Here is a 10,010-nt window from a genome sequence, read left to right on the forward strand (position 1 = left end):
AGGACATTTGCATTCCCCCCAGAAAAAAAACCTATATAGCCTGTTAGGAGTTACTTACTAGCCCCTGGCACCAACTCATCTTCTGTCTCTGGATTTGCCTGTTTGGGACATGAATGGAATCACACAGTATGTGGCCACCTTGTGTGTCTGGCTTCTTTCACTAAACATGACACATTTGAGATTCATCTGCATCCTAGTGCAAGTCAGAATTTCATTCCTTTTTATGGCCACATAAAAGTCCATCCTATGTCTAGACCACGTTTTATCCATCAGTTGATGAACATTTGGGTTTTCATTTTTTCTCGTGAATAATGTGCTGAACATTCCTACTCAAGTTTGTGGATGTATATTTTCACTTGTCTTGAATGTCTATAAACCTAGGAGTGGGCTTGCTGGATCATGTGCAATTATGTTGATGCTTCTGCATGTATGTATCTTGTCTGTATGCTTAAACAGCTCTGTAGGAGTGAATGAGACAATGACCATGAAGATGCTGTGATGTGAATGTAAGATAAATTCCAACCAAAATAAGCAGGCCAAGAGAGGCAACAAAGGGCCAGGCAGTTTATTTGAGCACAATTCCCTGGTGATGTTCCCTGGTCTGGGTATCACAGGCCGGGGAAGTCATGCTCAGGAGGGGAGGCGGGGAGTTTTTAAGAGAACAGGGAAGGGAGGGGGAAGTGGGCCGCGCTAGGGGTAGGTGAGGAATTTTTTATTGGCTCAGGGTCGGGTGATGGACAGCCAGGGGTCTCCTTCCGGATGGAGGGGGTCTGCATCCCGGGTTTGTTGGCAAGTCATGGGACTGGAATCCAGGAAGAGCTGTTTGTTCCTTCCCCATACAGCACAGGGCTACTTGGTGCTGTCTCTGCTCTGCATGCATTGTCCTCGCCCTTCTCCCTCCAGTGCCTCCAGCCTTACAGTGAAGTACTGTACACTCTAAGGAAAGCCATCATGAATGCAGACAAGCCAGAACATGTAGCCATGCACTAGCTCCACACCTGCTTGTATTCCTGTAAAATGCCCTATCTGACGTATACAACAGAAACAGTGCACACGAATGCACTGACAGCCTAAGTGGAGCAATAAATTCCATCCACAGGTAAAGCGCCATTCCAAAAGCCTGAATTCGGAGCCCCACTCGTACCGAGCAAGAACAGTAGGACCAGTCTAGTAACAGGGCTTGAAGGGGGCGATGATCGCGCAGGGAAGAGAGTGGCCCTGTGGCCACCTTGGCCCAGCTATAGCTCCCGAGTGCAGAATAGCCAAGATGATGGTAGGCAAGCACATGGTCAACTGCTGTAGGCGCTTAAGTACATCAAAATATTGCCAGAAGGGGATTGGGATTGGGAGGATAACTAAGTAACTCTTTTGCCCGTTTGTTTCATCTCTAAGGAGCGGTGGAGCTGATGATGGTGATAGTATCTATCTCACAGGACCGTGGCCAGGACTTTAGAAGTGCTATCGAAACGTCCCCATCGAGGGCTACGAACCACCCAGTCGCTGCCTCTGCCCTCCGCATATCCCAGCCTCCCTGGGAGAGTTCAGGGCTCCGCGGAGAATCACACCGCTTCTCCCTTCGCAAGCCAGCCCTCCCCTCCTCCGCAGCCCTGGCTGCGCGTACCCCTCCGAACCGCCGAGGCCCTACAGGGACGTCCAGTATGAGACACCGCCTTATACCGGCCCGCGCCACGGCCGCCGAATGGAGCCTGCGCCAGCCGACGACTCGGCCACTCGCCCCGCGGGCGGCGACCCAGGCCACGTCACTGGGTATTGTCCCATCACTCTTTGGGCTCTCCAGCCAATCGGCGTCGCCCATAGTAGCTGGCCGCGGGAAGCTACGCCCCAGGGCTGCCAGGGCTCCGCCCCATACGGAGGTGGACGCGGCTGCGTCTCTGCTGTCCTAGAACCCCTTGAATCGCGGGCTGACTGGTGGTAGAAACAGAGGCATGGACAGGGAGAGGGACACTGGGATGGGGTGATGTCGGTGCAGGGGAGTGGAGGGTGGAGATGGAGGGAGGTGCAGGTAAGGGTGATGGAGGTGAGCAGCCCAGGCCCTTCCCAGATCCTAAAGGGGAAGGAAAGTGAGGCAGAGCAGAGTTCGGCTTCAGACACAGACCGCCGAAGGCAGTGGGCTCTGGGAGCTTAGCTCTTCAGCTAGAGCACGCGATCCACACACGCCGGGCCAGCGGCGGCCACACGTGCAAAAAGAAGATAAGTTGAGTACCTTCTACCTACCCTTTGTGGTACCATACCTTCCGGGCGATGCTTCAGATCAGAAAAAACGCTGGATTGGAATTCAGAATTATTCCCAAATTGGTGAGGAGTTGCAAACACTCAAAGCAGGGACCGAGCAGTGCTCCAGTACATGTAGGGGCAGATATGAAAGATGCCTCTTTGCGTACTGTGTGCCTGTGCCCCTGGAGCAAGCTGTGAATGGACCCTAGTTACGGGTTTAATGGCAACAGGGGGTGGTTGCAGAGGGTCTCGAGGACAGCGGGTGTCCCCTTGTGGGGTACCTGCCCCAGGGGAGGTAATGACACAGTCCTCCAGCAAGGGAACACCAGTCCCCCAGACACAGGATGGTGGGCCTCTTCCACTAGCAGGGGAGGCTCAGAAGGACCTGGGGTCTTCCTGATCGTCGGCTTCAACTGAGGCCAACCAGATGTCCCCGCTCCAGGTTTCAGGGCCCCACTCCTCCAACCGCTGCCCTGCCTTCCACATGAGAAACGTGGAGAGACCAGGAATTCAACTGGCATTGGGATTCTGGGAACCGCGCAACCAAACAGTGTGTTTGATTTTCAGCACTGTCAGCCTGCAGGTACAGGAAGTTAAGAGAAATGTCTATGGCTGCCTGCAGTGGAAGTTGTCACACTGTGGTTGTGACACTGTGACTTGAGCTGAGAGGTAAGGAGCCTGAGCTTGTCATACTTCCTCTGTGCAGGCTGTGGCACGCTCAGGAGTCATCCCGCAGCACAGCCTTTGTAGCGGTCATCGCCACCATGACAGCACAGGGCAGGGCCACTCAGGCGCCCCAGTCACTTGCTGCAGGCTGCAGGCGGCCCCTCGTCCCGATCAACCTCAGGTGAGAGCTAGATAAACTGTGAGGCACCACTTCCCATTGGCGAGGAGCTCAGCCCTGCACTGCAGCCCGAGGGCACGACCAGACCGGTCCCCAAAGTTGCATCTTTTTGGGTCCCACCTCTGGGGCCACTCCCAGTACAAATTCTGTATCAGTCAGGCACGAGTCGGGATACAAAAAAATAATAATAATACGTATAAAAAGTTTTTCAGCAGAGGGAATTGAATAGGAGCGGTTGGTCGCTCAGGGATGGGAGGGCTGAAGGAACCGAGGGAATACAGGAAGGAGCTGCTGGCCCTCGCCAAAGGGGTGACCCTTTGGCTTTAGGTGGGATCTCAGTTCTGCTCTCTCATCACCGCGAGCACCTTGGAAACCGAGCCTGGCGGCTCCTCAAGCGGCCCCAGCTGCAGCCCCGCGCATTTCCCCACCCCCACCCCCCGTTTTCATTTACTCTGCTTCCCCAGGGATTTCCCTCGTCCACCTGTGGGCCACCTACGCATGTAAATAATGTAACTAAGCGCTTCCCGTTACGTATTTCCTTGTCTTTCCCCCAAGCTGGACTGGCCCCCTTAGAGGGCAGGGGCTGGGTGGCAGAGAAGCACTGCTCCCAGCCTAGTGCCTAGGCAGCAGTGGGTCATGTGAACAACACACCCCGCCCCCGCCACCGGTGACTGGGGCCGACCCGCCAGCTTGGGTCAACGAGGAACTGGCAGCAGGCATTCAGATTCCACCCAGAGTCTCCTCGCTCTTGTCACGCGTGCACAAGATACGCACCACCCAGAAAGCTTCTGTTGAGAGTTTAATAAATTTGGTCATGTAAAAATGTGTCAACTTCTTGACAGCCCCAAATAGCAAGCCTCCTCTTTCAAGACAAGAGACAGACTGAGGAAACGTATCTGCAACATACGTAACAAGGTAACAAGGACTAACAGTCCTAATTATACGACAAGTAAAGTATCTGGGGGAGGCAGTTACCTTTCAAGACAAGAGACAGACTGAGGAAACGTATCTGCAACATACGTAACAAGGTAACAAGGACTAACAGTCCTAATTATACGACAAGTAAAGTATCTGGGGGAGGCAGTTACCTAGTGTCTGTTAACATTTTAAATGCCCAGATGTTTTGACCTGGCAGTTCCACTCAGAGGTAATTAATTATCCTAGAGGGGGATTGATGCATGTCCAAAGCTGGTAGTTGCAGTGTTACTATTAACAGCAAAAAATAAAAAGAAGAAGTACATCAATTGGGGACTCATTACATAAATTACACTACACGTACTCTTATCAAATACCGGGCAGCCAGAGAAGAAATGAGCTAGACGTTTGTGTACTGACGTGGAGGGATTTCGAAGATACGTTGCTTAGTAAATCACAAATGTGTAGAGTGTTATGTTTTTTTTAAACCGTGTGAGTATGTTGGTGATCACATAGAAGAATTCAGCTAGAAGAGAGAAAATTGTTAACAATCTTGCTTCAAATAATGTTGTTTTCTAAAAAATTCCAATCGTGTGTTTTGAAAACGTGCAGGGTGGTCATGTAAAATGTACGGCCACTGTGGAAGGCAATTTGGCAGTTTCTTTTAAAGCTAAACATCCACCTCCGTAGAACCCAGCAGTGGCACTCTTGGGCATTTATACCAAAGAAAGGGAAACTTACGATCGCACAAAAAACCTGTACATGAATCTTCGGAACGGGTTTATTAGTAGACACCGAAAACTGGGAACAAGCAGTGCGTCCTTCCGTAGGTGAATGCTTAACAGACTGGTTGATCTACACCAAGGACTATAGCTAGCAATACAGAGGAAGAACTAGCTATCCATGCAGGCGACAACTTGGATGGCTCACAAGCGCGTTATGTGAGTGAAAAAAATAAAAAGCCCATCCCAGGTTACACACCGCAGAGGTTGCATTAATGTAACAGTCTTCGGTGACACAACTGCAGGGACGGGAATACAATACTGGTGCCACGGGTTGGCGGGAGGGGGGAGGCTGTTGGGACACTGATGGCAGAGGGGGTCACGTCAATCTACACGCGTGACGGAACTGCAGAGCTACTGCGTGCGTGCGCGGGCACGCACACGGATGAAGCCCGGAACAGGTTCTCGGATGGCGCCAATGAATTCCATTTCCTGGTGTGCGGTGGCGCTAGATGTGCAACGGGCCGACACTGGGGGAACTGCGGGAGGGCCCCCGGCCTCCGGGACGTTCCTATGGAACTTGCTGTGAATGTAACCACTTCAAGATACAAGTTCACACGAAAAGCACACAAACAGGGCTCAGCGTGTACACACAGGACGACTCGCGCGACTCTGCGCGGGGAGTCTCCGCCCTCCCTGCGGAGAAGCCTAGCGTCCGGCAGCAAGGAGTAGGTCCGACGCGACAGGACCCAACAGCCGAGAAAGGAGGGGCTCGCACGCGACTGGCTTGTTTTGATTGGGCAGAGACATCGGCCGCCGGGTCCCGCGGCCTGAGGGCGGGCCTCGTTACGAACCGAGCTTTCTCATTGGCTAAGATAGCCGGAAGGGGTGGGTAGGAAGGCGGTACTCCGCGGCCTGCGGGGCGGAGCTTCCGGTGGGCGCGCTGAGGAGACGTGTGGAGAGGGGCGTGGGGGCAGTCAGGGCGGGGCCCGACACGCCCGGAAGACGCCCCGGCCTCCTCGTCACCGCCCTCCCCGGTCCCGGGACTGCCTTCCGCCCCTCCGAGTCCTGCGCGCCGTCGGAGTCCCGGCTCCGCGAGACCCTCCGTGAACGGAGGCCGGGGAGAAGCCTCCACCAAATCCAGGCCCCGGGAGGCCGTTGGGGGCCCCGTCAGGCTTCCCTCCCGCCGCTCCCGGCAGGACTCCCCCCGCTCCGCCCACTGTATGAAGGAGTCTGGCCCTCTAGGCGGCCAGGAGCAGTATATTGGGGGCCCCAGGGCCTGATGAGCCGGGGAAGGAGGCGGCGACCTGGCGGGGATGGCGAAGAGCAGGGTCACTCCACCTCCGACTGCGCAGACCTGGGCTCTGGGAGCGGCCTTGTTCCGCGCTTCTGGTAGCTTCCACCCTCCCAGGGCCCAGAACGTGGCACCCCACCCCTACCTACACACACACTGCCTGTCTGTCTCTGTCTCTCCCTCTCTCCCTCTCCCCCCGCCCTCCTGCGTGCTCCCGCGTCTGGCCCACCGTGATCCAGCGCACCTGAGTGTGTCTGGGACTGTTCTGCGGAAAGCATGGGCATGGACACCCCCAGCCCCACCTCCACACAAGTGCGGTTACCCAGGGAGAGGTGGGCAGAGCCGGGGCCACTGCCCGGGGGCATGGTGTCCACCGGAGATGTCTGTCCATGCTTCTGGAAGTGGGGACGGCACTTTGGTGGAGCTGCGGGGCTCTGGCTCCGGGTCCCTCACAGGCTGCATTTGAGGCCTCAGCTGGGGCCACAGCCATCTGGCCTGCCTGGGGGGAGGCTCTGCTTCCAAGACTGCTCGCGTGGCTGGCAGGGGCCTCAGTTGCCTCCCCAGGGAGGCCTCTCCATGGGGCTGATCGGGGACAGGGTTTCCCCCAGAGCCGAGGATGGCTGTGGAGGAGGGAGAGGTGGGAGAGAGGGGGAGACAGATGGAGAGGAGAAAGGGGCCCCAAGAGTGAAGCCGCTGCTTTTTATAACTTCACTGCTAAGTGACACTCCCTCACCTCTGCTGTATTCTCATGGGTCATACAGGTCAACCCTCCAGCAGTGCTAGAGGGGACAACACCCGCTAGGGCATGGGTGTGCCTGCTCACAGCGAATGGGAAGGCTCCGAGGAGTGTCCTTGCTCGCGAGCCTGGATGTGGGACTCCTGGTCCCGCACAGGCCCCTCAGAAACGTGTCCTTTGTCTAAGCAGGGGTGGCAAGTTCCAGCCCCAGGCCCGAGACAGGCGGAGCCTGTGTTTGTAAGGATAGAGTGTGCCTCCTCTGTCTTTAAAGGTTGCAAACACAACACACAAAAAGCCAGAGAAAGGAAGGAGGATATGTGACAGAGCCCCTGGGGGGCCCGCAGAGGCGTGTGTGTGCTCTCTGCCATTGGCAGAGGAGTTGGCAGCCCTCCCTGGCAGCAGTGCCAGGTAGCTGTGCAGTCCCGGGCGCAGAGGCAGGAAGCACTTTCTCTTCAAGGCGGCCCCGTCAGGACCGGCAGCAGCGATCAGCACCACGTGAGTCCCACCCAGGCCTGGGCCACAGGATGCTCCCCAGTCCAGCGTCCCCACCCAGGGGCTCAGTCTTGCCTCCAGCCCCTCTTCTTCCTCCGGGCACGGGGGAGGGGGGCAGCTGCCCTGCCTCTGGCGGGGCGACCCCTCTCTGCACACAGGTGCTGGGCCCTCCCTCCTCCTCCCCTCCCACCTTCCCCCACCAGCAACTGTGGCCGCCGTGGGTGGGGGCAGGGAGCGGAGAGGTGCGGACCACATTGTGGAGGTGCAGGCCGAGCCCCTTTTTCATCGTCAGTGACGATGGCAGGCAGTCCCACGCTGGGCTCTGGCGGCTCAGGTGGTGGCAGGCGCCAGCCTGAAGGTGCAGCCAGAGTGTCCGGTGGGTCAGGGAAGGAGCTCCTGCTGAGGCTAAAGGAAGCCATTTGCATCTTGTCACCCTGGAGACACGCCACGCGCACCGCATCCTTCCTGGCTTGGACTCGAGATGACTTCCCCATGACAAGCACAGTAGCTCCAACTCTGTCACACAGGTTCTGTGGGTGGAGAGTGCTTTTCCTGTGGGCTCTCGCTGCTGAGCGACGCTGGGGCCCTTGGCAACAGCTCCTGGCACTGTCCGAGGCCACCATGGGCCTCTTGAGCCCAAGGATGGCAGGTTTTGGGCGAGCCGGGCTCTGTCTCCCAGGAGCAGAAGCAGAGACCGAGGCGGTGCTTGCGAGACCTTACCTCAGGGATCATGGTCATGGCTCCTGGGGACACCCCTTAGCCGGGGTGCCAGGCCACACGATCCTGTGCAGGCCCGCCACAGCCCCGCACTCCCCAGCCATCCGACCACTGTCCTCACTGCCTCTCTGGCCTGTGCCTGAGCTGAGCTGCCTTCCTGTCCATCCCCTGGCTCTGGGCAGGAGGAACAGTGAGGAGGGCCTGGCTTCTCTGCAGTGTTCCCTGGGAGCCCACTGCGGAGGGCCGTGGAGGGCTGGGCGGGTGCTGGGTACTCTCCCACCTGGCCACCGGCAGGCTTGCCCTGGGGGAGCTTCTCCTGGCGCCCTGCTCTGCAGATGGTCATAGTCATGGCTGCAGCCAGACCCTGTCCCTGCCCACCTTCAGTGCCCATCCTTGGCCCTCACCCTCTCTGCCCAGGGACATGGGTGCCTTTCCCATTGAGCCCAGGGTGTGTGTGCCCGGCCAGTCCTTGGCAGCTGTGCCGACCCAACGGCTACCCCCAACCCCATCCTCCACTCAGTGGCTTCCTTGGTCCTGCTCCCCTGGCGGCAGCCTCGCTGGGCCCATGGGGGCCTGCCGTGACACCAGCGGGGAGTGGTGGAGGTGGCCAAAGCCAGGCCGACCTCTGAGCAGCGCAGAGCCCTCCCTGCTCTGGGTGGTACCCTCCCTGGACGTGCCTGTGGCCTGAGGAGGCGGCCCGTGCAGGCGCCGGGTCCTGCCTTCTGAAAGACCTGTCCACGGCTGGTACGGGCCGGAGCCCTGGAGTGGGCTGAGACCGTCCTGAGCCGCAGCGCTCCGAGTGCGCACGCGGTCCCCGTGGTCGGCGCCTGTCACTCTGCATGCTCGCTCACCCTGGCTTAGCGGCCACCCCCTCCTCAGCCCGCTGGCACCATCAGGGGTTCCCTGGGGGCTGCCCTGGAGCGGGGTGAGGCCACTCATGCCCTCCTGGTAGGTGGCCCCTGCAGGAACCCTACGGGTCCCCACACTAATGTTCCCCTTGTTGAAGTGCAGGGACTCCCTCACTGTCGGGTAGGTGGCAGCCCCACCCTGAGGGGCCAGTGTTCCCCTTTCCTCACCCAGGGCCCCTCCCAACCTCCTGGGGGGACAGGCAGCAGGGAGGGTTGGGTGCAGAGGTGTGGCCATGGCAGGGGTGGAGGCTGGCTGTGGAGTGGTTGGCTCAGCCGTTCCCCTGCACTGCCCTGCCCTGTCTGGACTCAGACCAAGTAGGACTGGCAGGATGGGGGTGGGGGGAAGGGCCCTGTTCCCAAGTGAGGCGACCTGCAGTCTCCTCCCCAGACTTAGTAGGTGAGATGGGGCCAGCATGGGGAGGGCATGTGGCCGGGACCACTCTGCTCCTGGCACCTGTGGGTGAGCAGGGCTTGGGCATGGGGCCCGGTGGGGCCAGGCCACCACCCCTGCTGGCTCTGGGTGGGTGGCCAGGCCTCAGCACTGCGTGTGAGCCCCGCCGAGGGCCTGGGCCTTGCCCTTGCCCCTCCCTGTCTCCTCCTAGCAGACCAGGTGACCTCTGGGGATTTGCTCAGTGCGGCTGGGTCCCAGGCCCTTTGTCCCCAACAGGATGGGGTCCCGGTGCGCCTTTTCCTGGTGTCCTGGTGCCATATGCCTGTCCTCCCCCATGGAGCCCAGTCTCGCTCCCTCCCACCCTGGCCCGGGCAGGCCTCAGGCTCAGGCCTGGCCTCTCCTGCAGTCTCTGTCCAGGGCTGTTCCCAGGGACCTGTTTCCCCCAGGTCGGCGTCTTTCGCCCTTGCTGCCCCACGGTGTGTCACAGCTGCCTGGGCATGGTGTGGCATCCTGGGAGGAGACAGGGACTCCTGGTAGCTAGCTCAGCTCAGCTCTGGGGCCATTCTCCCGTGGGGACGGGGACCCCACCAGGCAGGGGCTTGGGAGGGGATGGGAGGCAGGACTGTCTCCTCTTGGTGGGGCCCCTACAGGGATAGGGCAGGAGGCTCTGGGTCACTCAGGGGAGGGCGGTGTGCCCCGTGGGTGCAGGGTCCTGGGTTGCCCGGTGGTCCAAAGGGAGAAGAGGAGGATGCCTCG

At 58.9% G+C, this 10,010-nt stretch overlaps 1 long non-coding RNA gene across 1 annotated transcript; it reads left to right on the top strand.

The window, feature by feature from the left end:
• Positions 1-4,063: 4,063 nt before the first annotated feature.
• Positions 4,064-6,094, top strand: LOC118913323 (uncharacterized). Its single transcript, XR_005025156.2, has 2 exons — positions 4,064-4,107; positions 4,786-6,094. It is a non-coding gene; the product is annotated as an uncharacterized LOC118913323 (long non-coding RNA).
• The last annotated feature ends 3,916 nt before the right edge of the window (positions 6,095-10,010 follow it).

This window comes from Manis pentadactyla, chromosome X (assembly GCF_030020395.1).
Source record: "Manis pentadactyla isolate mManPen7 chromosome X, mManPen7.hap1, whole genome shotgun sequence".
NCBI lineage: Eukaryota > Metazoa > Chordata > Mammalia > Pholidota > Manidae > Manis > Manis pentadactyla.